Source organism: Podarcis cretensis, assembly GCF_951804945.1.
Source record: "Podarcis cretensis genome assembly, chromosome: 1".
Taxonomy (NCBI): domain Eukaryota; kingdom Metazoa; phylum Chordata; class Lepidosauria; order Squamata; family Lacertidae; genus Podarcis; species Podarcis cretensis.
This window is the reverse complement of record NC_137170.1, coordinates 139977643-140004768: the sequence shown is the minus strand read 5'-3', so window position 1 is coordinate 140004768 and position 27126 is coordinate 139977643.

Genomic DNA, 27126 nt, shown 5'->3' with positions numbered 1-27126 from the left:
TCTGCTCCAGCCCTTTGCAATGGAGGAATATGCAGCTGTCTCATATGGGGATCAAACCTGCAACCTTGGCATTATCAGAACCATGCTGTAACAACAACAACAACAACAACAACAACAACAACAACAACAACAACAAAAATACTGGACCAAAAATGGGACATTCCAGGATCCAATCTTCTGTGATCCAGGATTGGCTTCTGTGATTCTTGGATGTCCCACTTAAAATGGGACGGTTGACGGGTATGTAAACATGGCCTTAGTACAGGTTCTAGCAGACAGATCCCAAACATGTTTGAGCTCAAAACAGGGATACCCTTTGGAATTGCAATGTATTCTATACCCTCAGAAAGTGTAAAAATGTGCCATTGTGGCAGTGTGATTCCAGCAAGGCAGCCTTTATACACATTCAGCAATTTCCAATTGAGCCAACAGTGTGACGCGGCAGCTAAAAAAGCCAATGCAATTCTGGGCTGCATCAATAGGAGTATAGCATCTAGATCAAGGGAAGTAATAGTGCCACTGTATTCTGCTCTGGTCAGACCTCACCTGGAGTACTGTGTCCAGTTCTGGGCACCACAGTTCAAGAAGGACACTGACAAACTGGAACGTGTCCAGAGGAGGGCAACCAAAATGGTCAAAGGCCTGGAAACGATGCCTTATGAAGAACGGCTAAGGGAGCTCGGCATGATTAAGCCTGGAGAAGAGGAGGTTAAGGGGTGATATGATAGCCATGTTCAAATATATAAAAGGATGTCACATAGAGGAGGGAGAAAGGTTGTTTTCTGCTGCTCCAGAGAAGCGGACACGGAGCAATGGTTCCAAACTACAAGAAAGAAGATTCCACCTAAACATTAGAAAGAACTTCCTGACAGTAAGAGCTGTTCGACAGTGGAATTTGCTGCCAAGGTGTGTGGTGGAGTCTCCTTTGGAGGTCTTTAAGCAGAGGCTTGACAACCATATGTCAGGAGTGCTCTGATGGTGTTTCCTGCTTGGCAGGGGGTTGGACTCGATGGCCCTTGTGGTCTCTTCCAACTCTATGATTCTATGATTCTATGATTCTATGATTCCTAAACCAGAATCTTATAATGGAGAAATACGGTTTTGTGCATCTCTTCTCCTGCTAACCCATATACTGCTGTAACTTATTTGAAAGTTGTAAAAAAGGAAGAAACAGGAGCTGGTTTTGCATGTTCTTAGAAGGTAACCCAGGGATTGGGAATCTGCAGCTGTCTCAATGTCTCTGGACCACATCTCTCATCATCTGTGACCACAGGCTCCATTGACTGGGGAGGATGGAAGCAGCAGCCAAGCAACATTCTGGAGGTCCACAGATTCCTCATCTTTGAGCTAAACCTAATTCACGTTCCGAAAACAAATAGATGCACCCCATTCTCTCAAGAACTAATTAAGATCCTGGAAATTACAAGCACAGTGAAATTAACCCAGGCAATCAAATTGAGAGAGGGTTAATAGCAAATCTCAAAATATTAAACCCTTGGACCAAGCAGTTAAATTACCGGTACTTTGAAATGATAACTTATTTATGTTTGTGATTCCTTGTTTTGATTACTCTTTCATAATGTTTGCTTGGTATTTTTCTTTTCATTAATAATGTTGGTTTACTAGTGTTTGCTTGTGTTTCCTAATTACCTTTTTGACTGGTTATTTCTCAGATAATATAATCAAAAGGGAAAGAATGAACGCATCATAATCTTTGAAGTGCCCCAGAACAACACTTTATCTGTTGGCAGTGGTGGCAGTGGAGAGCAGGCAGGGGCAGGGCTGGTGCGCCACTTGCAGGGGTGGGGTACACTGCCTGCAGGGGCGTGGCGCCTAGCGTGGGTGGGTGGGGGGCAGCCACGATGGCACCCTACAGGGATGGCGCTGCTGGGGGTGGTGCGCTCCCCAAACACTCCTCTTCCTCCGCCAGTGTCTGTTGGATGGATGGAGTCTATCCATCCATTGGTTGTTTGGGGCTCGCAACTGGTTTGGACCCTTCCTTTTCCTGCTGATGGAGTCCTGATGTGGCTTATCTGTATCTTGTGGGAAAGGAAAGAATTGGAAACCGTGTCACCGCCACAATCTTGTATGGCTTTTATTTAAGTGGAGAGAGAGGGGTGGTGGTGGTGGTGGAAAACCGTGGGACTGGTTTACTTGAGGGCTCACCTCTCCCCATATGTGCCTATTTAACTCCTTTGGTTGTGCAGAATTTGCCCTTTTACAAATGCCCAGTGATGCTTGTTCCACATTGGTGATGAGTCAATCTCTTAGCACAGCAGCACCTGCCTATTAGGATTTTTAACATCAGACAGGCACCCTCACCGTCTTGTTTCAGACAGCTGTTGAACATTTATATTTCAGCAAGCCTACCCAGAAATATAATTTAGCTGGGTATGTTTGTTTTAAAGGTTTTACTGATTTATTGATAATTGTCTTATGTATTATTTGTTTTAAAACTGTTTTGTGAACTTTAGAAGAAGAAGAAGAAGAAGAAGAGTTTGGATTTGATATCCCGCCTTTCACTCCCTTTAAGGAGTCTCAAAGCGGCTAACATTCTCCTTTCCCTTCCTCCCCCACAACAAACACTCTGTGAGGTGAGTGGGGCTGAGAGACTTCAAAGAAGTATGACTGGCCCAAGGTCACCCAGCAGCTGCATGTGGAGGAGCGGAGACGCGAACCCGGTTCCCCAGATTACGTGACTACCGCTCTTAACCACTACACCACACTGGCTGCTTTTTATTGATAATCTTATTATGTACATTGCTTTGAGAGTTTTGTGCTTTTGTGGTCTATAGATTTTGTAGTTTATAATTCTTTTAGAATGAATGAAATAAAAATTGTACGATTGCAATGACCCACTAGCATAACAAAAGTTATTTAATTAATTTTGACCTATGCAGAATTAATTAATTTTGACCTATGCTGTGCTGCTCAACATAATTTGCCAAATATATGCCTTGACCAACCCACCTGCCAAACCAGCCAGAAGGTCTAAGTTAAGCTGAGGCCTTTTGACAATCTGCAGATAAGTTGAGCAAAGCTCTTTAGCTGGTGTCAGTCACAGAGTCTGATTGGTTGATAATAGCTCCTTCCTAAGGAAACCAATGCAAGTTATCTCAGGACACCATGTAACAGGGGGGGGGGAAACCTACTTGGATGAATTTTATTCACAATGTGCAACTGTGTGTTGGCGAACATGTGCTTGCTTTATGATTCCAGGTCCAGGGTTTTTTAATGGTTAACTCAGAAAGGAGAAAGCTGTTTGCCAGTGAGAGGAATTGCTTGAACATACTTGCTGATCAGCATAATTAGGGTCAAGACTGGATCTCTTTGCCTGGCTTAAGAACTAGAAAAATCGTAACCCTCCTGGAGACAATTATGATGGCAAAGCAGGAGAGAGTACTTGAGTTTATTGCTTTCATACCTGTTGCTGCTTTTCCCACCATTGCTTGCGACAGGCATCCTTTACCTCTCTGGATGCTCTCATTCCTGTTGTCAGGTGCCTGTGCACACTGCCATATTATGCAGCTGGTGGCTACAACAATTGTGGAGCATTTTGATTTTTATGATGACTATTTCTTTTTCATTCCTCTTTCAGCTCTTTCCCCCCGTGGGCATTTTCATTTCCTCTCACCTGCCTTAGCCTGCCTTGGAGAAAACAGCAATGTTCTGTGAAGTTACAGTGGAAGTAGACAGGAGGGTACCAGACCCATTGTGAAAATTGGGCCTGTCAATTAATGCATATATAGATGGGGCGTTTGGGGAGGGGAGGTTCCTCTGGTGGGGTACACATTGTGCTCCTTCTGGGTTAGTTTGCCCCCCTTTGGTCCCCACCCTGCACTTGTGGCTCCTAGAAGCTGTCAGCAGGTGACAGTGGCCACACCCTGGGAACGGCTTCCACTGACCAGCTAAACCAGGTGAGGGGAGCCAATGGTCTCAAACCCTTGGTGAGTTAGGGACTTCTCCTGAACTGGTTTCTTTAGACACCTCCCAGTTTTCTTTCTTTTTGGAATTGTCTGCATTTGGGCCTTCAATATTTCTCCTTTTAGAAACTCCCATCCATCTTGGACTCTTCTCTCTTTGAGTAATTCTGACCATGGGTTCTCACTCAGAAGCTCCTTAAGCTTTTTGAAATTGGCCTGCTTAATGTCCAGAGTGCATGTCCACCTATACTCGGCTTTCTTTTGCCTCGGTGTAATGAAACCCAAGAGGACATGCTCACTTCCTCCCAAGTTTCTGAGTACTTCCACTTTGTTGATCAGTTCCTCACTGTTGGTCCAGATAGATGATCCTCTTGTTGCTTCTTCCACTTTCTGGGAAATAAAATTGTCAGGGAGGCAATGGAGGAATTTGTTGGACATTATATTCTTAGCAGAATTTGAGTTCCAAGAGATATCGGGGTAGCTGAAGCCTCCTATATATATAGTTTGAATTTGATTAATGTTTAATTGTTTTTTAATGATTGTTCCTGCTATGCCCCCATGTTTTTAGCTGTTCTTATTTTATCTGTAAGCTGCCTTTAGTTCCTTTCAGGGGACTTGTGGGATAGGGGCCATTTATCACCCCCCCAAAAAAAATGACCCTCCTCAACCTCCTTTTTTTCTCTCTCCCCCTTCTACCCACAGAGCATTTCCTATCAGAAGAAGGGTGGGTGCCGCCACCACTTCACCAATTGGACACAGCACACACGCCCTCCACTGCCCTGAGAAAACCCTTAATCCTGATTTTGTTTTATTTTATGCTTTGGTAGATTTACAAACACCCACACACCCACACCCACCAGTAAATAAATTTTAGAAAGGGACAAGATTAGACGCAGATGTACAAAGTGTTTTTTCTTTCTTTTTAAAATCAAAACTGCTTGCACTCTGATCATCTTTTTTGCACTTTGCCCCTTTTCTTCCTGCCTGGGGCAGCCCTCCCCTCAAAGCCTGTGCAGCCGCAGCCCATCCTCCTCCTCCTTCTCCTCCTCCTCCTCTCCCGTTCTCCAGCAGCTGCTATGAGCTGCCCAAGGGAAGAGGCCAGGAGCAGCCTCCCTAGCAGCCACCACTGCTGCCGCCACTCAGGACAAGCTCAGCAGCAGCGGCAGCACTGGCAGGGGAAAGAGGGACATTCCGGGATCAAATCGGAAGCCAGGATGCCTTTCGTAATTCTGGAACTATCCCTGGAAAATAGAGACGCTTGGACAGTATGCCATCTAGGTGGAAGGAAGGTGGGCTGCCGCTGTGCCTCACACCAGTCTTGCTGCAGTTTCCAGGAAGGGAATACTGCCAATTTCCCCCATGCCGGAATGCAAGATTGCCTAACAGGCACTTCTGAGGCAGTTTCTCATCCGGACAGTGACCAGGTGGGCTTTCCTTTTGCAAAGTGGTGGCCTCTTGTGCTTTCAAGGCATATCCTTGCTGCTTGGGTGGTGCAGGAAGGAGCCCTGGAATTTTAGTTATGTATGAATTTCTTAATTATGTATGGATTTTAGAATTTAAATTATGCATGGATTTTATAATTGGTTTTATGCTTGTAAACTGCTTATAATCCATTATGTCTTGTAAGCAGTATATACAACAAAGAAAGAAAGAAACACTACTACTGCTACTACTACTACAGCTGCAACAGGTGTTTCTAGTCCTCAGACAAAGGAGTGATATGTAGGAACATCCTGATGCTGTTAACATGGAAAATGGCCCTCTGCACTTCTAATGAAACTTATTTCAATTTTTTATATTAATTGGTCTGTTTGTTTAGAGCTGTGTCCTATTTTCTTCTCTGCAGCTGTCAGCAACTTTCATTCCTTGGAGGAGGATAAAAGAATGCCTGTGCAAAACACCCAGATCATATACAGTGTACGTAAGGGACTTCATTTTCCCCCAAACTAAGTCAATACATATCTCTTTATGCTTCATTATCAGCTTTGTAAATAAGTGTCAGACGCTACTGGAAGCAGTAACTCTTGATCTCCCTACATACATTCTGTCCCGATTGCCTAGTTCCCATCTTGCAGTCTGGTTGTATACATGGGTTTTCTGCAAACACATAATAAAGCAAACACTCCAATTTATACATACATTGGTTATTTTTTGATTGGCAATGTGGCGTATCATAATCCTATATGTCGGCATCACCAGGATGACAGCAGTGTATCAAGGACAATATAAAGACAAAGGATTAAGTGGGAAGCGGTCTCTTGAAAGCCCAGTCAGCTGATAATTAATAGGTCTAGCATTCAGTGTTTAAAAATCTGAACACTGAGCCCTCAAAACCTTTATGCTAATCTGCAATGGGCATGAATTTTGCCACAAAAAAGAAAGAATTCCATATATATTTTTCTTGCAGGTGGGAAAGTAACAGGGGGTGGGGTTGCCATTTTTTTGTGTGAGAAGAGAGTCAGAAGGAAATGGTTTAGCAACCCTCTATCCCAATCCTAATTAAAGTCTCTGATTCTGATTTTCAGTAATACTGAAACATCAAAAGCTGTTGGCAGACCGTTTGTATGTGTTCTGTATATAGTGCTATTTTTCTAGAAAAAGAGGTGCCAGAACTCACCATGAACACCTCCCTTGTTCTCTTATAATGGCAATGGCGCCCACCTGAGAGGGGCCAGAACTGAGCTCTGGCTGGGGGGGGGGGGGGCTGCCTGTATGCCATTTGGATACAACCCTGTGTTGCTTATTTTTGGTCACCCAATAACTGGGAGAGCTCAGATTCTGGTTTGTGAAAACTCTTACCATAGGCTGGCACCGTCATTTGTAGATGATATTAACAGAAATCAAGACAGATTAGAGTTTCAGCGCACTCTTAGGTCTTTATGAGAAGTACAGTGTCATCTCATGCTTCCAGGTAATTCCACACTTGACCTTGTAGCTGCAAGTCCCAAATTCTGAGTAACATTTCCTTCTGGGATGACCAGATACCTTGTGTAAATAATGGCCGTCTTTCAGCTAGGTCCTCCATGTCAGCTGCAGACTGTGATTCACTTTCCAACTTGTGATCCTTGCTTGGAGTGAAAAGGAGGCATGTAAGTCATGTAATAAGTCACAAGTAATAAGAAAAGAGCTTAGCTGTATAAAAGGAAGACAGAATACACACAAACCGAAGGAGGGAGGAAAAGGTTATCTACATAAATGGCCTGATTATATAAGACATACTTTGAGCTGTATAGTCCCCCAAAGAGTTCCTTTTATAGGATTATGAACTCTGGGAAAAGGGCCAGGGTAGCCCTAATTATATTTTGTTTAATCAGCTCTTTAAATAACTAATCATTTCCTTAGATCTTTTTGCCGTGTTGATATTGCTCATATCTTTATTACCTTGACATATTCCTCCCCCCGCCCCTACAAATTCTTCTGTCTTTATTTTTTGGGTAATAGAAATGCTATAAAGATTGCAGGATTTATCAGATATGGGGGCATGCACAAACTCTGACTGGACCTCTCCACACTTTGCTCTTCTTGGTGAGGATATTAAGGGACGTTCACCTCTAAGTCCATCCTTCTGAAATAAACTGCTGCCCAGATGACAAGACCCCACTCTCAGCCTCACTGATGGGGTCTCATCCGCTCAATTCACCAGAGCCTGTCTTCACCTGCAGGGGTTTCAGACCCATTGGCTGCCCTCACCTGGTTTAGCCAGCCAGTCGAAGCTGTTCCCGGGATTGTGGATGATGTCACCTGCTGACATCTTCTAGGAGTCACAGGTGAGAGCTGAGTGCAGGGTGGGGCCCAAAGGGGGGGGCAAACTGCCCCAGAAGAAGCATAACATGTTCCTACCCCTCCCCTAACTGCCCACACCCCTATTTAAATATGGATTTGTAAATTAAACGAATAAATAGATTGGAATATGTGAAAGCCAGTGAATGGCGTGAGAGGTGTGAATCTGGCCAGTTTGAACTGGTGTTCACAAAGGCTGAATTCCTCAAGCATCCTTAAAGCATATACAGAACTCTCTTGAGACACTTTGCTAGTCTATCAAAACTCTTTTGGCCAACCACTTCTGCCAATCAGGAAAAAAAATCTTTTGTTGGAGAAATCTTCAAATCAATTTTAAATTTTGCTTTTGTTGACGCCAAGCGACAATTGTCCCTTGAGAAATTCTGCTAATTGTACTGAAACTAAGGATACATCCCACCCGAATGAATAATAATAATAATAAAAACTGAACCAAGTAGGGTTCATTCAGTTCCATTTTAATTTATTCTAAAATATATGCACTAAGTCACAAATGTCTATACATGGATAATAGCGGACTGGCATGTAAATGTTGGCATTTATTCTCTTTATCATATTTATTTTTATAGGCTTTTGATGAAAGTCTCTGTAGTGGGTGGAAGTTTGCTATAATTTTTCTTTCCAGGCTATGACAATTTTTAACTTCAATATTTGTTGTATCTACCTTGTTTCTTTTTTCCTGCATTCCTACACAATCTAAAATTCAATAAAAATATTTAGAAAAAAATAAAAATAAATGGGACTCCCAATTCGAACTTTCACTAATAGCCATCAGAATGGGTGGTAGCTATCCCACCCCTGCTTTCATCTGCAAAATGTTGGAGAGTATACTTCCCCCAAATTGGCTGTTTATAGATCTGATGAAAGCCCTATGCGTGGAGGTAACAATTTGATTCATATTTTGCCAATTTTTTTTGAGATTGAGTTGCTTCCATTTATGATTCCTGGCCCTACAAACAGATGATGACATCTCACGTGAATTGGTGAAATGTGCTGTTCTCTTGCAGATGCTCCAGAACGCAGTATTGGTCCAGAATCTGGTTGCAGCTCCATGACATGCTTCCACATACTGCACTTCTAGAAATCACTTTGGGAGATGCTGGCTAAACTACAGGAGATGTGTGCAATATTTCGGTTAATTAAGAAGCAGCTGGTCCGCACAATGGGGAAGAAATTGTGTGCTACTGAAATTCCTCTCTGGCTGCTTTTCTGCTCAAGACTGCCTTCCCAACTGCTTTCCCAGCTACATGAGGGGTGAGTCGATATGACGACACCTTCATTGCTACTCTCCCATTCACCATAGCTTCTTTTAACAAAAACAGACGAACGTTGGAAGGCTGTTACACACATCTCCTGTGCTGTGTCTAGTTTGGCTCTCGGAAGAGGTAACATACACAATTCTTCTCTCAGAGGACTACTCCCGTATTTTCAAAGCGCCTTCCTGAATGCTCCATTCAGAGCCCTCCAAAAAGGAGTGATTCCCTGGTGAGGTGAACAGCTGAATGATAATAATAAGTGACCTTTAAATTCAAAAGTCTCAGAAAATATCTGTAAACAGCAAGCAACTAAAACGCTGCTCCATCCAGCCCCAAGCTGACACCTCCCAGACTCCTTCACACAGCAAATGTTCTCATGTTTACCTTAGAAATGAGTTCAGATCTCTGCATTATTCCAATTTACCTCTTGGCCATTTGGATAACCCATCTATCAGGGCCTACTATTCTGTCTGTCATGCTGTGCGGACATATGTGAAAAGTGCCAGGCAGTGGAAAGGCAGAATAAATGCAGGCAGACACGGAGACAAGCAGCACGGAACAGGAAAGCACTTGCATGTGGACACATGGCGGGCAGTTATGTGCTGGAAATGACATGGGTAGGACATCACTTAAATGATCAGTTTAAGCTGGCAGTCTGACAAGCTGCATTAGCTGCCCGAAATTTGATTTATCTGCTTCATCTGTACCTCATTAAAAAGAGCCTTTCACAACTTAGCATCTCATTTTACCATTTGAGAAGCTAACTGGGGCATTTCTCTGTGGCTACTTTCCATTTTTAATAACCAAACTACTCGTTTATTAAACTCTAATTGTTAAATGTATCAGAAATCTGCCATATGGCATATCATGTTCCCTGCCTTCATTTCCTTTTTCGTGTTGGGCTGCTGTATAATTCAGCTTTAGGTATGTTAAAGCTACAGACCACCATTGGTGAAGGTTCTGCAGTTGCTTAAAGGTTTTGTTCTAGATTTGGCTACCAGGACTATTCTTCATAACAAAGCATTTTGGGACACTGACTGACTCCAGCTACAAAAGCTGAGGCCTAACAGGAAGACTGTGCGAGACAAGCAAGTTAGGGTGAGTGCAAAACTTTCAAATTTTATTATGACTTCCAAACTGTGACAAAAGGCATCCCAAATGCAACAGGGGACTATCCACCCCTAAAACGGAACAAATCTGTATTTTAAAGGACAGGTGGCAACTCTCTTCCTTTCCCCTTTTGAGCCTGCTATTCCCCTCCCCACCACCACCATTTTTAATTAATTTGAACCTGGAACATGTTGTGAGAGAAAAGAAAGCCAGGTGAGAGCTTGAAAGGTTTGGAATCCACAAATGTTTACATTTTGATGTATTCAGACACAGGGATTATTGTTTTATCTTTCCTTGTAACCAGGCTACTGCTTCTGTCCCAATTTCTCACGCTTATGTTTTGGAAATGGATATACCACCAGGTCGCCCTCAATTTCATTTACACCAGTGGGTATGACACAACGGCATGTGGCCACGCTTTGTGCGCGCGTTTGCTTCTGCTTCCTCGTGATTCACCCACAAGAACGGCAGGAAAGACCTCTAGGCTGGAACAGCACCCCAGATTTCATCACATGGTGTGATTTGCAGCAGAAAATTTACAGCGTAAAACTCCTGTGATCTTCTGGGTTAATGGGGCTGCAAATAGTCCCCCCCCCATACACACACCATAAGCAATTAAACGCAGAAATGAGCTCTGAACTTCCATTCCATTCTGCTACATTTCAGAAAGTGGCTTTGACATTGTGTGGAATAGATATAAAAAAATTTGGGAATTAACACGTAAGGAAATGTTGGGGGAAAAGGAATAAGTGCTGTCTAAATGTAGCCAAAAAGAGGCATGCAAGGTACCAGTGTTTCTAAAAAAAACAATTTTCTGCCCATTCCACAACATTACTTTACAACCATGTGGGCAGGATTTTTGGTTGTTAAAAATAAAACACAATTTGACATGGTAATTTCACAGCCAATACCACATGCTGCATATTGAGACTCACCCGCAGCATTTTAAACAAATCTGATGACAATCTCGTCCCGCTCACTGGCCCGGTGCAATGAACAATTCCCAAATCTCCCTGTGGTCCCTGGCAGCACCCTGCAACCTCCACTGCAGGTAAAAGGCAGAAATTATCTCGCTAAATCTTTTTCTCTCCCCTTCCCCCCACTTAATTTTCATAAGGAGTGGCAGGTTCCCGGATTACTTATGCATCTGGCTCTGCCTCCAATAAACTAAATGTAATTAAAAACTAGACCGGAGCCCCGTTTTAAACAGCTTGGAGCTCTCCCTGTGGAAAGCTCGGCAAACAGTGAACGAACATGAAGATCCAGCTTTCGGCGGCACCTGCCAGGCACCCTTTGTTAAGATTAACAGCATCACACCAGGTTATTAGACTGAACATAAATACGTTTGAGGCTCTGTGGGTAGTTATGGTATCACGTTTTATTATCTTCCACAGAAATGAAATTACTTATTGTAATTGCTTGTCAGTCACAGGCCAACAACCCTGACAGAGAAAAGCCTGTGAGCTGGGAAGGTGGGCAGAGAGAAAGCGAGGGAGGGAAGAAGGGAGGGAGGAAAAAGGAAGAAAGTTGTGCTCCTCTGACATTGTGTGTAAGTAACAGAAAGTGTGTGTTTTTAATAAGGAGTCTTACACATGCACACACAAACACACACTATTTTCCAGAAGCAATGAAGTAAGGATGGATAAATGATGGGGAAATAGTGCTCTGAAAGCAAAAGATCGAAGGAAGGAATAGGGAAGAGAGAGTAAGTTACACTGGGAAGGAGTGACAGGTTTATGGGTGTCGAATGAGCCAAAAGTGGCTCAGCAAAATTCCTCGATAAGATCTAAAATTATTTCCTCCAGACACACTGATGTCTGCTAATGCCAGTCGGCGGGAGATATAAGCTCAGTGTCAAGCATGAATCAGAGGCATGCGAGGGGCGGGTGGGGAGGAATCCTCCATTAGATTGTGTGCCCCTCCCCTTCTTTAAAAGAAAAGTTTGGTATCTACATTGAAATCAGGCTTTGGCAGAAGCCAGCAGGGATGTGCACAATGGGTGTCATAGACAACGCTGTGCTCACCCTCCACCTCCACACTATAAATCACGATGTGCGATGGGAAATGGCCGTTAAAGGAGGGGTGGGCAAGAAAAGGAGCAGTTCAGTGATAATACATCACTTAGAAATCCATTAGGGAGGCTGGAGAAGGTGCTGGCATCTTATTGGAGTGCCATTGCAGCTCAGACTGAAGCTTTCAGGTGTTCACAGGAGGATACTGCAGTTACCAAGGCGAAAGAAGTCATTCAGATGGTCTGAATGCACCTGTATCCTCAGCCTTGGGGTGGGAGGGAATGATTATAATCAGAACACAGTGCATTATCTATGGGGATGAAGTTGTGATGATAATCTAGCAAGAGACTGGAGTGCTTCTGTATACTGAGGGGGCTGAATAAATGGACTTTTCTTACATTTTTAAAAAGAAACTGATGCTCTCCTGCTCTCACCGCTTTACAGCAGTCTTTGCCATTTCTAAAGTACTTTTGCGGGTAGGAGGACCAAACAGACAGGAAGTATTTATTATTTAGATCCTTAGTTAGAGTCAAAATACGGAATCTGTCAGAGTTTGACCTAAATTGCAGTGGGGTACAGGAAATACCCGGAATGGTCTGGATTTACTCCTAGAGGTGCAGCAATAAAAAAACTTCTAGCACGCTTGCAAAGCTAATCAGGGTCTGGTACAGTTTCACATTGGATGGGGGACTGTGTGCATTGCACAGAGAGGTGGGCTAGCTGATCCTTTGAGACCCTTCCAACTCTACAATTCTATGATTCTACATTGAATGTCTTTCAGGGAAGCGACAATCCTCCCTCTCCAGTCCCCCAGCACCATTTATCGGCTCCTGTGAACTACTAGCTCAGCATTTTCTACGATTTGGCCACAATGATCACTACATGATGACAACTGTATCTGTTCAGAAGTAACTCCTATTTAATTCACTGGGTCTTACTCTGAGCACCAGGTATGTGGGATTCAGCCTTTCCCATTTTTGTATCCCTCCCTTCCTGGGACCTGTATGGCAGTGGGAAATGGTGCCAGTTGCAGTGGTAGGCAGAGCGATGGATGCATTCCTCTTTTTTTTTTTTAATAATTCATCTTTATTGATTTAAAATATCATCTTACATGTACATTACAAATAATTACAGAAAAATTAAACACAAAAATATAAAGGAAAGAAATATAGTAAATGAGGATAAAAAGCAAAGAAGAGTTAACAATAAGAGATGAACATTGACTATAACATCCTGTCTTTTCTAATAAAGTCTTCTGGAAGAAACTTCTAATAATTCTCGTTGTACTTTTCCTATTGTCTTAATTTTATTGCACAGTTTGTTTTATAACATTTCCTGTCTATTTTCCTAGTATATTTACTCCATTTGTTTATTTTATACAAGTATCATTCAGTTCTGCTAGGATAATGTCATTTTTACAGTATAAACTTATATATTCTTTGAATAGTCTCCATTCTCTGAATATTTTTTGATTTGGGGCTCCTCTGACTTTTCCGGTCAGCTTTGCTAATTGAAAGTACTCAAGCATGACTGATTGCCAATCTATTACTGTAGGTGTTGTTTCACATTTTCAACTTCTGGCTATCAGTATTCTTGCAGCCGTAATTGAGTACATAAGCAGTGGTCTTGTATTTTGCTTTATTTCTATTGGCAGTGTTCCTAGAAGGAAAATCTCTGGCTTTTTTTGTTAAAGTTTGTTGGGTCGTATATCTTCTGACCCACTGAGTCTGCTGCCACTCTCTGCGCGCTGCCACTCTCTTCAGTGGCCGGATAATAGCAGAGTTCACACGCAGCATAAAATGGCTTGTCTGTGTCGACGTGGTGTCTTGAATAACTCAGCTCAACACCAGCGCTTCTAATATAAAACTCTTTATTTAGTAGCATTCAAAACAGAAAAGAAAACCTACAGAATCTAGCTGCAAGTTCGCAGCTTTCTGCCTCGTTAACAAAAACCGAAACGACCTTGCTAGTGTTCCCAGAGACAGCTCAACCCCCACATAGCACCGATCAAAGGAAAAAAGCACGGATCATGTGGGCAGTGCACCCAGCTGATAAGAACGCTCCTGGAGTGTTAACTTTTGGCAGTCTAGAACCACACCCCGTCTCGTTCGCAATGACCTGGGTGCAAATATGCAAACAGTTCAACCCATGTTTAGCCCCTCACAGAACTCTCCGTGCTTCTGGAAATCTAAGGGCTTGGTAAAACCATCAGCAAGGTTTTCTTCACTAGGACAATACCTCAGTTTGATCACGTTTGTCCTAACGCTCTCTCACACGTTTTTGAACCATATGTCCAAATGCTTGGTCCAGGCGTTAAATTGGCCTGATTCTGCCAATTTCAGGCAAGCTTGATTGTCCTCCCACACTGTTATAGGTAGGCAACAATCTCCACATATCTCCTGGACCAGACATGTGTAGAATTCCAGCTCTCTACACACTCCTGAAAGAGCGCTGAATTCTGCCTCAGTCGATGACAGAGCAATGAGTCTTTGTTTCTTGGACCTCCAACCAATTACAGAATCTCCGTACATTACAACCATTCCGGAGATAGACTTCCTGTCTGAGTTGTTGGCCCAATCTGTGTCAGCCCAGCACTGAAGCTGTGCATCTCCCTGAGCTGACAGTGTGAGGCTATACTCCTTGGTCTCTTGCAGATACCTAAGGATCCTTTTTACACCATTCCAGGCCACCACACTGGGTTTTGCAGCCTCTCTGCTCAGGAGATTAACAGCAAAGGCTATATCGGGTCTGCTTCATTGTGATAGATATAGCAGACTCCCCAGAGCAGATTGAAACACCTCCCGGTTTTTGAACTCTGGCTTTACCTCAGACTGGCCGTCTTTCAGAAAACATGTTTCCATTGGTGTTCTGATACCTTTGCAGTCTGCCATCTTGAACTTTTGCAGTAATTGCTCTATCTTTGCTCTCTGATTTAGCAAAAAACTGCCATCTTGGTCTCTGTGAATCTGCACCCCAAGATATAAGCTCACAGAACCCAACTCCTTGAGTTTGAAGTGCTGCTTCAGCCTCCTTGCAAACTCCTGCACCTGTTTACCTGTACTGGCAACAAATACAATGTCGTCAACAAAGATAAGAGCCAGGTCCTGCTGCTGGCCTGTCCCCTTCAGGTACAGGCAGCTGTCTGTCAGACTCTTCTGGAACCCTAGCTTCCCCAGAGCTTCGTTGAGACATAAATTCCAATTTCTGGCTGACTGTCTCAAGCCATAAATCGAACGGTGCAGTCTCCATACCAGACCTGGTTTGTTGCCTTCAAACCCTGGTGGAGGTAACATGTATATCTTCTCCTGCAGTGGCAAGTTTAAATAGGCAACATTGATGTCAAAATGAGCGACCTCAGAACCTCTTTGCGCTGCTATTGCCAAAAGCAATTGCATAGTCTCATTTCTGGCTGTGGGCGTGTACACCTGGGAATGGTGTAACCCCGGTTGCTGGCTGAAACCTCTTGCCACCAATCTAGCTTTATATTGTGGCTCTCCACCTGCAGTGGGTTTCAACCTGTAGACCCAGCGACAACTCACTGCCAGCTGGTCGGCTGGCAGAGTTGTGAGCGTGAAGACTCCTAGAGAATTCATGGCACTAAGCTCCTTTTCCATGGCTTTCTGCCACTTGCTGGATTCTGCCTGAGGTAACTTCTGAACCTCAACAAAGCTTTCTGGTTCACACTGAGCAAAACCAGCCCACACATTCGTGACTGTGAAACGGTCAGGTGGTTTACCCTTCGTGGTCCTCTTAGACCGTCTTGGCCCCATGCCGGACTCCCCCTCTGACCCATACATGCTGGACTCTGCCTGTGAGTCCCTGGCGTCTGGTGAACCACCAAGCAACTTGCTGCGCCTGCGTTGCTCTCCTGGACTTTGCTTGTCTGTAGGACACAAGGGAGACCTTCTACACCTGCGCCAGCCAGGGCAAACCTGCGGAGATGAGGGTACACTCCTGGGTTCTGACTTCACCTCTCTCTTTGGAATTGCCCCCTCCGGCACTGCACCCTGGTGGTGGTCGGCAGCTCGGCCCGGACCACCAGCAGGTGCATCGCCATCAGCTCCACCAGAAGGTGCAATTGGTTGATCCTCTGAACCAAGACCTCTAAACAAAACTGTGAGCACTTCGGGGTTTCCGTGAATCCTGTCCCAACCAGCCTGCTTACAAAATTAAGCGTTCCTGCTGATTACCACATGTAAGCGATCTCCACTTGGATACGTAAACCTCCAGGCTTTTGAACCTCCTGGTTCATATCCACAGAAAATCATTTTGCATGATCTAGGGCCAACTTTCATGTGCTGTTGTTTGGGAATCAATACCCAAGCCTCCGCTCCAAAGGTACGAAAGTAGTGCACCTTGGGTTTCCTTCCATGGAGCATGAAATAGGGTGTGTTCCCAACCACAGAATTACCGTATTTTTCGCTCTATAACACACACCCGGCCATAACACGCACGTAGTTTTTAGAGGAGGAAAATCCGTAGGCATGCCACCCGTAGGCATTCCCTCCATAACACGCACAGACATTTCCCCTTACTTTCTAGGAGGAGAAAAGTGAGTGTTATGGTGCAAAAAATATGGTATATGTGCTGTTCAGCGTGAACGATGCTGCCTTCACAGCCTCGGCCCAATAGCATTTGGGCAGCCCTGAATCGAACAGAAGAGCCTCCATGGCCTCTTGCAGGGTTTGATTCCTGCGCTCCGCAACTCCATTTTGTTGCGGGGAATAAGGCACTGTCTTCCTGTGCTTAATACCCTTCGCACGGAAGAAGTTTTGCAGACTAGAGGCCATAAACTCCGACCCTCTGTCTGTCTGAAACGCTTTGACGCGGGTGTCAAACTCCAGTTCTACTGCCACTACCCACTCTTTGATCTCCTTGGCTGCTTGCCCTTTATCTCAGAGCGTGATAATCCATCCCACCCTCGAGAAATCATCCGTGAGACACAGAATGTATCTGGAATTACCCAAGCTAGCCACTGGCATCGGACCACAAAGATCTGCATGCACAAGCTCAAAGGCTTTCTTGGTCACTCTTTGAGACCTCGGGTAATTGGTGGTCTACACTTTGGATTTTTTACAAGCTCTACAGTCGAGAAACTTAGGGCACTCCTTCATTTTACAGCCCTCAGCGCACTCTACCTGTTTACACACGTATCTCCAGTTCGCGTGTGAAAATCTTCCATGCCATAAGTGCATACACTGGTCATAAGTGGGGACGTTGGCACACTTTTCCTGTGCTTCCTCAGAAGCGTCATCACCTGTTTCTAGTATGTACAGCCCATCATGGCCTCGTACCTGTACTAACTGCTCCCCAACTTTGGAAATGGTGCATACCTGGTTCCGAAACTGCACCTGGAAACCAGCATTGTCAAGAGCATAAACAGAAAGTAACCCACATTTCATACCATCAAGTACATACACATCAATATCAGCTTTCAAACAGGGCATAAAAACAACACCAGCTTTTGAAATACCTTATTTTTTGCTATATAGGACGCACCTGACCATAGATCGCACCTTGTTTTAGAGGGGGAGAACAAGAAAAAAATATCTCCCCCTCTCTGCGCAGCGCCACTTCAGCGAAGCGGCAGTAGAAATGGAGCTTAGCTCCCGCTGCGCTCCGGAGGCTTCAGGCGGCTCTCTTTGAAACCTGAAGAGCAAGAGGGGTGGGTGCGCACCGACCCCTCTCGCTCTCCAGGCTTCTGCAGAAGGCAACCCGAAGCCTCCGGAGTACAGATCAAAGGAAAAAAGCACGGATCATGTGGGCAGTGCACCCAGGTGATAAGAACGCTTCTGGAGTGTTAACTCCTGACAGTCCAGAACCACAACATTTTTTTAAAAGTAAGTTTACATAATTTCTTAAATTCATCATATATTTTATTATTATATTTATAATAATAAATATTTTTATTTATAATTTCTTAAATTCATAATATATTTTATTCCAAAACTCGCTTATAACCATGCAAGTCCACCACATATGGCAGTAAGATCCTATTTCCTTTTTACAACGCCAGCCTATTGGTGAACTTCCCTTGTACATTTTGGCGAGTTTTGCCGAGGTGTGATGCCATCGATAAAGCATCTTCTTGGTATTTTCCCTCAAATTATAACATGATTATAAATTACAGCATTTCCCACTGTTCCATATTAATATTGTATCCAAAGTCCTGCGCCCATTTTATCATAGATGTTTTATTTATTTTTTTATAGAATATTTATTAAGGTTTTCAAGAAATAATACAATGTAAAATAAGAAGAAAAAAGAAAAAAGAAAGAAAAATGACAAAAATACAAAGATACAAAGATACAAAAGTAATTAAAAACACATAAAATTTCCATTACTTATTTTCTTTTAACTTATTTTCCAGACCTCCTCATACCTCCCTTTCTTGTATTCCAATTCAAATTGTTAGTTCAACAAATCCTCACCGTTAGTTTTTACTTATTTCTAAGCCTTATTTTTCATGTCTCTTAAGCATTACAGCTGGGAACCACTTAATTTCTGTCCAACATCATTCTAACATTCATTAATTTTACAATTTTACAATATTTCTGCAAATAGTCTTTAAACTTCTTCCAGTCTTCTTCCGCCGACTCTTTTCCCTGGTCTCGGATTCTGCCGGTCATTTCTGCCAGTCCCATATAGTCCATCATCTTCATCTGCCATTCTTCCAGGGTGGGTAGATCTTCTGTCTTCCAATATTTTGCGATAAGTATTCTTGCTGCTGTTGTCGCATACATAAAGAAAGTTCTGTCCTTCTTTGGCACCAATTGGCCAACCATGCCCAGGAGAAAGGCCTCTGGTTTCTTCAAGAAGGTATATTTAAATACCTTTTTCATTTCATTATAAATCATTTCCCAGAAAGCCTTAATCCTTGGGCACGTCCACCAAAGATGAAAGAATGTACCTTCAGTTTCTTTACATTTCCAACATTTATTATCGGGCAAATGATAAATTTTAGAAAGCTTGACTGGGGTCATGTACCACCTGTATATCATTTTCATAATATTCTCTCTTAAGGCATTACATGCCGTAAATTTCATACCTGTGGTCCATAACTGTTCCCAGTCAGCCATCATAATGTTATGTCCAACATCTTGTGCCCATTTAATCATAGCAGACTTCACCGTTTCATCCTGAGTGTTCCATTTCAGCAGCAAGTTATACATCTTTGACAAAATCTTAGTTTTGGGTTCTAACAATTCTATTTCTAATTTTGATTTTTCCACCTGGAATCCAATTTTCTTGTCCAATTATCATAGATGTTTTAACCTGCTCCTCTTTCACTTCTCACTCCATAAGTTGTTCGTACATTTTTGATATATATATTCCTTTATTATATATTAACTCTTTTTCAAAGGCGGAAGTTTCCTTGGCAAGACCTTTTCTTTTATCTGTGCTCAATTTTTGGTTTAGATGGAAATACTGTAGCCAACCTGACAGATGGTATTTAATATCCTCATATTTTTTTAGGATTGGCATTTCTTTGGCAAATGCTCTAATTTTATATGATTTCTCTCCAATTGTAATTCCTTTTATACCCTTTTCTTTCCTAATATTATGCAGCAGCGGTTCCAAAGCTAGTATGAATAGCAGGGGTGACAGAGGGCACTCCTGTCTAGTTCCTTTATTTCTAGTGATATTATCCGTTAAATTTCCATTTATTATCAACCTTGCCTTTTGATATTTGTATATTGATTCTATTCCGTTTCTAAATTTTGTTCCTAGACCCATAACCTTGAGTTGTTTAGTCATATAATACCACGAAACATTAGGAAGAACTTCCTGACAGTAAGAGCTGTTCGACAGTGGAATTTGCTGCCAAGGTGTGTGGTGGAGTCTCCTTCTTTGGAGGTCTTTAAGCAGAGGCTTGACAACCATATGTCAGGCGTGCTCTGATGGTGTTTCCTGCTTGGCAGGGGGTTGGACTCGATGGCCCTTGTGGTCTCTTCCAACGCTATGATTCTATGATTCTATGATTATCGAATGCTTTTTCTGCATCAAGTAATAAGAGAGCAGCTTTTTTGTCATTTTTAACTTCTAAGTATTCAATAATATCTACAATATTTCTAGTGTTAGCCGAGATTTGTCTTCCAGGGACAAATCCTGACTGATTTGGGTGTATTATTTCCTTAATGGCCTATATATATATATATTGGCAATATATATATATTGCCTATATATATATTGGCAAAAAGTTTGTAATCACAGTTTAACAACGATATTGGCCTGTAATTGGATAGTAGCTCCAGATTTCCTCCTGGTTTTGGTATTAAAGTTACGTATGCTTCTTTCCATGTATCTGGGATTTTTCCTTTATTTAGAATATTATTCCTTATTTCAGCCAGTGGAGCTATTAGAATTTCCTCCATTTTTTAAAAAAATAGAATTCTGCTGGGAGTCCATCAAGACCGGGTGTTTTCCCTGATTTTAGTTTTTTAATTGCATTTTTTATTTCTGATGTTGTTATTGAAGAGTCTAGGATTTGTAATTTTTCTTTGCTTATTTCTGGGATTCTTTGTTGATGTAGGAAGTTATCCACTTCTATTTCTGCATGTATATCTTTCTTATATAGGTCTTTATAATATTTCTTGAATTTTTGCATTATTACTTTTGGATCATCTATGATTTTCTCTCCTATTTTTATTCTATTTATTTGTCTTTGATTTTGCCTCTTTCTCAATTGCCACGCCAAATATTTTTTGGGTTTGCAAATTCAAAATTATTTTGCTTCCACATTTTCACATTCCACTCTACTTCCTGTTCTATTTTGGACATGTATTCTGTCTGTAATAACCTAATTTCTTTTTTAATTGTTTCATTATTTGATTGTTTAATTTGTTCTTTTTCCCTTATTTCTTCCATTAGTTTTATTTTTTCCTTTTCACTTTCCCCTTTTTATTCTTATACCTTGTTTTATAAAATATCCCCTAATCACTGCATTACCCGCATTCCAGGCATGCAAGTCCCTGGGTATTTATACACACCCACCCTCATTTTCCTCCATCCAGGTAGGCAAGAGACATTATCAGAGTTGAGGGACACACTCCAGACAGGAAAAAAGCATTCAAGTGGTAAGGGGGAGTGAGGAGTCTTGGGAAAAAGGAGTGTGGCTGATTTTCTCTTCCATGAAACATCCCTCCTTCTATCCCTCTTGGCTCCTTTCTCTATGGCTCATGTAGTGGCAATATTCCTGCAAGTGAAATTACTCGCTTGCTTAGAAAAATTGTTAGGACTAGATCTTACGAGAAACGTAATTGGTAGCAGGACCCAGAGGAGGAATGAAATCAGCCTCAGTGGAGTTCCCTTGGTTTATTCAATCCTCGTCCTCAAAGCAGCACACACTTTGAGAGCCAGTTTCACTGAAAGTACCGGTAAATCAAAGCTGGTGCCTCTTTGAATTGCTGCGGAGAAAGGTAAAGGTGAGCCGAGTTTACATGCTCATTTTGTCTGCCTCCAAAGCTTTGGAATCACTGTGATTCTTTGCTGACAAAAGCCCTTTCCCAAAGCAGAGCTGGGTTTCCAGACATTCCACGAATGCACTTAGAGGGGTGGAGTGGGGGACTGTGACATCTAGCACTAGAAGTCCGGCATTTAGTTTTGCATGCTGACAGGCCTTTGAAGCTGTTTAAATTGATTAGCCAGTCACTTTACTGAGTATTTGTATTGTGTACGTTCATAGTGGCATTTTATACACTGCCCTGATAGTTTATGATTTGGCGATAGAGAAATGCTTTTCTAAATATAAATAAATACAATCTGATGCATGTCTGCACTGTGCATCCCCTTGCGTGCTCGCAGGTGTCAGAATACGTTTGGGGTGGAGCCTGCGACCACGCCCTAGGTGCATTCTTTGAATGTGTGGGACCCCTGCCACATTTGTGCCTTGGTCACAGAAGATAAAAGTCCTATCAGGGATTAGCTTAATTTGTTCGATGGGAGAAAACTTGTGCTCTGTAGCTCTTAATTGCATTATGTGGTGCTCACATGCAATCATGGAAAAGGATTTAGACCTTAGAAAGAGATCTTGTTAATTAAGTCATTCTCATAATTAACATGCATACCTTACATGTACCCCCCCCCCCATCCGCAGTCATTGCTTTCATAGTTGCTCCCCTTCTGAACCCATTCTTACAGCTATATTTCACCTTTCCTCCAAGGACCTTAAAGTTGGCATGCATACTTCTCCCCTTGTGTGCCAAGGCCCTGTGACCCAGTGACCCCTATATGACGAAATAACCATACACAACAACAGAATATACGTTTTGGGTTCAAATAGGCCACAGCTTTATTGGACACTGTCATGACTCACAGGCTAGTGCTCCCCTCAGTCTCGAGACGTTGCTCAGAGTGCCCACTCCACACCCCTTGCATACTTCCCAGCTTCCAAATGCTGTCTTACTGGCTATGGTGGCCGGCAACAGAATATTTCTGTCTCTGTTTTGCCTTCTGCTCTAAGGGAGGAAGGGATCACCTGTCCTTGGAGAAGGAGAAGGTTCTACCAGGCTTTCTAGTGACTTAACGTTCACTGTATGCTATACTGTTTCTCCAATTTCTGAGTCCTGCCTCTGTTCAGGAATAGAGCATCTGCTAGCTTGCTCCGGTTCCCCATCTGCCATTATTTCCCATTATTTCTTTGCTTCTTCTTCTGGGGTGTGTCCTGTTCGCCACCACCATGAATCTAGGTCCATATTACTGTCACCTTCCTCCTGCCTGCCCACCTCTTACATCAAATAGGGGTTACCCCCAAGGGGTTCCTGCTGGAGTTCTATGGCCCTAGCCCCCGTCTGGATTTCAGACAGAAGCAACTCCTCACAGATCCCTTTGATGGGATACCCTTAACCAAGGAGGGACAGACGGAGGCTCCAACCTCCCCTCCAGCCAAACTAGGCTTAAAGGTAAATGGACCCCTGACCATTAGGTCCAGTTGTGACAGACTCTGGGGTTGTGGCACTCATCTCGCTTTATTGGCCGAGGGAGCCGGCGTACAGCTTCCAGGTCATGTGGCCAGCATGACTAAGCCACTTCTGGCGAACCAGAGCAACACACGGAAATGCCATTTACCTTCCCGCCGGAGCGGTACCTATTTATCTACTTGCACTTTGATGTGCTTTCGAACTGCTAGGTTGGCAGGAGCAGGGACCGAGCAACGGGAGCTCACCCCGTCACGGGGATTCAAACTGCTGACCTTCTGATCGGCAAGCCCTGATCCGTGTCCCAAACAAGGGTTACCCAATGCCTAACCTCACAATGATTGCCGTGAGGTAGGCAAAAACCAAATGACCAGTGCCAATTTGCCAAGTGGAAAAATTCCTGCCCAGCACCAAATATAGTAGATAACAACGTCCATAGCAGGGTCTTAGCCTGAAAGAAAAGCATGTGGAAAAGAGGAGGGAGGGTGGGAGAAAAACTTCAGAAAACTGAAGAGGATTGCTGGGTTCATCTCAATTTATTCCCCAGGGAGTGGACCCATGCAAGGCCCATTGGCTGGTGGGGCCTGCCCCCTGGGCAATCCCCAGAGCCAGGCCTGCCTCCAAAGGCCAATCTGCAGGCAGTCCCACCAACAGTTCCCACCAACCGGCTGCTGGATTGCTGACTAGGCTCGTGGCCAAGCTGCAGACTTCCCTATTTCATTTGCAAAATAAGTAGGCATGTTTTGTAGAGCGAAAAAGTTGCCATGTTTTGGAGAGTAAAAAAGAGGACACATTTGCTGGCTTCTACTTTTAACTATAGATAACTACCCATGGAAAAAGAGGATGTGTCCTGGAAAAAGGGGACATATGGCAACCCGAGAACAAGCCTTAGGCTTGGTTCTTGAGAATAACAGAGAAACTGGCACTAATTGTTTTGTCTCTCCACTAAGTAGTGGAGAGAGAAAACCATCTAAGCTGTGCTTAAACTCTGGGGTAAGCAGGAGACATGGAAAACATACCATGATGTTTCATCACCACATATTTTCCCTAACATGATATTTTATAAGGAGCAGATTCAACTGCCCCTGGCCATGCCAGCAAAAACTTAGAATATTTTAACTTAAAAAAACAACAACACTTAATGGATATGTGTGGGTTCTCCCTCTGACACACAATAGGTAAAGGTACCCCTGCCCATCAGGGCCAGTCGTGACTCTAGGGTTGTGCGCTCATCTCGCTCCAGAGGCCGGGAGCCGGTGTTGTCCGAAGACACATCCGGGTCACATGGCCAGCGTGACTAAGCTGCATCTGGCGAGCCAGCACCAGCGCCACACACGGTCCCTATTTATCTACTTGCACTTAGGGGTGCTTTTGAACTGCTAGGTAGGCAGGAGCTGGGACTGAATGACAGGAGCTCACCCCACCGCGGGGATTCGAACCACTGACCTGCCAAATACTTGCCTAGTTTAGATGTATTCAAGTCTCCAGGGCCAGATGAACTGCATCCAAGAGTATTAAAAGAACTGGCAGATGTGATCTCAGAGCCACTGGCAGTCATCTTTGAGAATTCCTGGAGAACAGGCGAAGTCCCGGCAGACTGGAGGAGGGCAAATGTTGCCCCTATTTTCAAAAAGGGGGAAAGAGAGGACCCAAATAATTACCGCCCAGTCAGTCTGACATCAATACCAGGGAAGATTCTGGAGCAGATCATTAAGCAAACAGTCTGTGAGCACCTAGAAAGGAATGCTGTGATCACCAATAGTCAGCATGGATTTCTGAAAAATAAGTCATGTCAGACTAACCTGATCTCGTTTTTTGACAGAATTACAAGCCTGGTAGATGAAGGGAACACAGTGGATGTAGCCTACCTTGATTTCAGCAAGGCATTTGACAAGGTGCCCCATGTAAAGAAGCTGGTAAAATGCGGACTTGACTATGCTACCACTCAGTGGATTTGTAACTGGCTCACTGACCGAACCCAAAGGGTGCTCATCAATGGTTCCTCTTCATCCTGGAGAAGAGTGACTAGTGGGGTGCCACAGGGTTCTGTTTTGGGCCCGGTCTTATTCAACATCTTTATCAATGACTTGGATGATGGACTCAAGGGCATCCTGATCAAATTTGCAGATGACACCAAACTGGGAGGGGTGGCTAACACCCCAGAGGACAGGATCACACTTCAAAATGACCTTGACAGATTAGAGAACTGGGCCAAAACAAACAAGATGAATTTTAACAGGGAGAAATGTAAAGTATTGCACTTGGGCAAAAAAAATGAGAGGCACAAATACAAGATGGGTGACACCTGGCTTGAAAGCAGTACATGTGAAAAGGATCTAGGAGTCTTGGTTGACCACAAACTTGACATGAGCCAACAGTGTGACGCGGCAGCTTAAAAAGCCAATGCAATTCTGGGCTGTATCAATAGGAGTATAACATCTAGATCAAGGGAAGTAATAGTGCCACTGTATTCTGCTCTGGTCAGACCTCACCTGGAGTACTGTGTCCAGTTCTGGGCACCACAGTTCAAGAAGGACACTGACAAACTGGAACGCGTCCAGAGGAGGGCAACCAAAAAGGCCTGGAAACGATGCCTTATGAGGAAGGGCTAAGGGAGCTGGGCATGTTTAGCCTGGAGAAGAGGAGGTTAAGGGGTGATATGATAGCCATGTTCAAATATTTAAAAGGATGTCACATAGAGGAGGGAGAATGGTTGTTTTCTGCTGCTCCAGAGAAGCGGACACGGAGCAATGGTTCCAAACTACAAGAAAGAAGATTCCACCTAAACATTAGGAAGAACTTCCTGACAGTAAGAGCTGTTCAACAGTGGAATTTGCTGCCAAGGAGTGTGGTGGAGTCTCCTTCTTTGGAGGTCTTTAAGCAGAGGCTTGACAACCATATGTCAGGAGTGCTCTGATGGTGTTTCCTGCTTGGCAGGGGGTTGGACTCGATGGCCCTTGTGGTCTCTTCCAATTCTATGATTCTATGATTCTATGATCTTTTCCTCAGTGTAATCTCTCAAGAGATTATTCTAGTTGGGGAGAGATCATATTACTGGGTGGTAGAGGAGTTGTTCTCAAACTTTCTGTTCCACTGAGATGCCCGGAAATTATTGAGGCCCGCCTGTCACAGAGTGCTGGTGCAGGGGCAGACCCAAGCACAAAATGGCAGCAGGTGAAAGCAGAGTTTGGCATAATCAGCTGTCAGTTACAGACATCATTTTCTACTGATATTTAGTGCATTCTAGGAAAGCGCTAAATTCTTTATCGCAGCATTTTCCTGTGGCAATGAGTTAATTAGCTGAGCTTACCTCAAGCTTAAGTACATACATTTGTTCTGAAGGTATTGGGAAAAATTTCCCATTTGAGGCAGGAGTTGCTTCCCAGAAGCTCTAAATAGAAAAGCCTTTTTCTTTCATATTTTTCCCTTTCCCTACCCAAATGCCTCTCAAAGTATTTCTACCCATCTCCTTTAATTTCTCCCCCCATTCTTCTTCCACACACAGCTTGTACCTTTATAAGGGCCACACGATATTCATATATGACATTGTTTTTAATTGAAGTCCTTCCTTTTCTAAAAAAGATATACGTATCTTCCCGCGCCTTCTCTAAAGATAAAAATAATTAAATGTCCTTAAGTCAACTTATTTTAGGAGTAAAGTCAATCAGTGAGCACACCAATCTCAGGCACTTGGTAGCAAGCCTCCCCATCTTCCTGCCCTTTAATTAAAGCCCCACAGAAGATGTCACGAGGGAGCTCTCCCCGTGGGGCTTTCTCAGATCGGGGAACGTGGGATAGGCTTGCTGCCTGCAGAGAACGGAGAACGGTTTAATGGCATGACCCACCTTGCACTGTAAGGTAAGCTCAAAACTCAACACTCATGGAAATCTCAAAAACGAAGGCTCCCTGTGAATGGAGCAGAGAAACAGAAGCTGCTTTTGCGGGGAAAGAAAACTTTCAAGAAATTTGGAGGACAGGTTTGGGGGCGCAGCATGCTGCACTTTTTTAAGTGAAATGGTCCGCACTACAGTTTTCCCAGAGAACATATTTTCATGGGAAATTATAATTTATGGAGCAGCCTGAAGTGAAACAGTGCCACGTGTAATTCTGA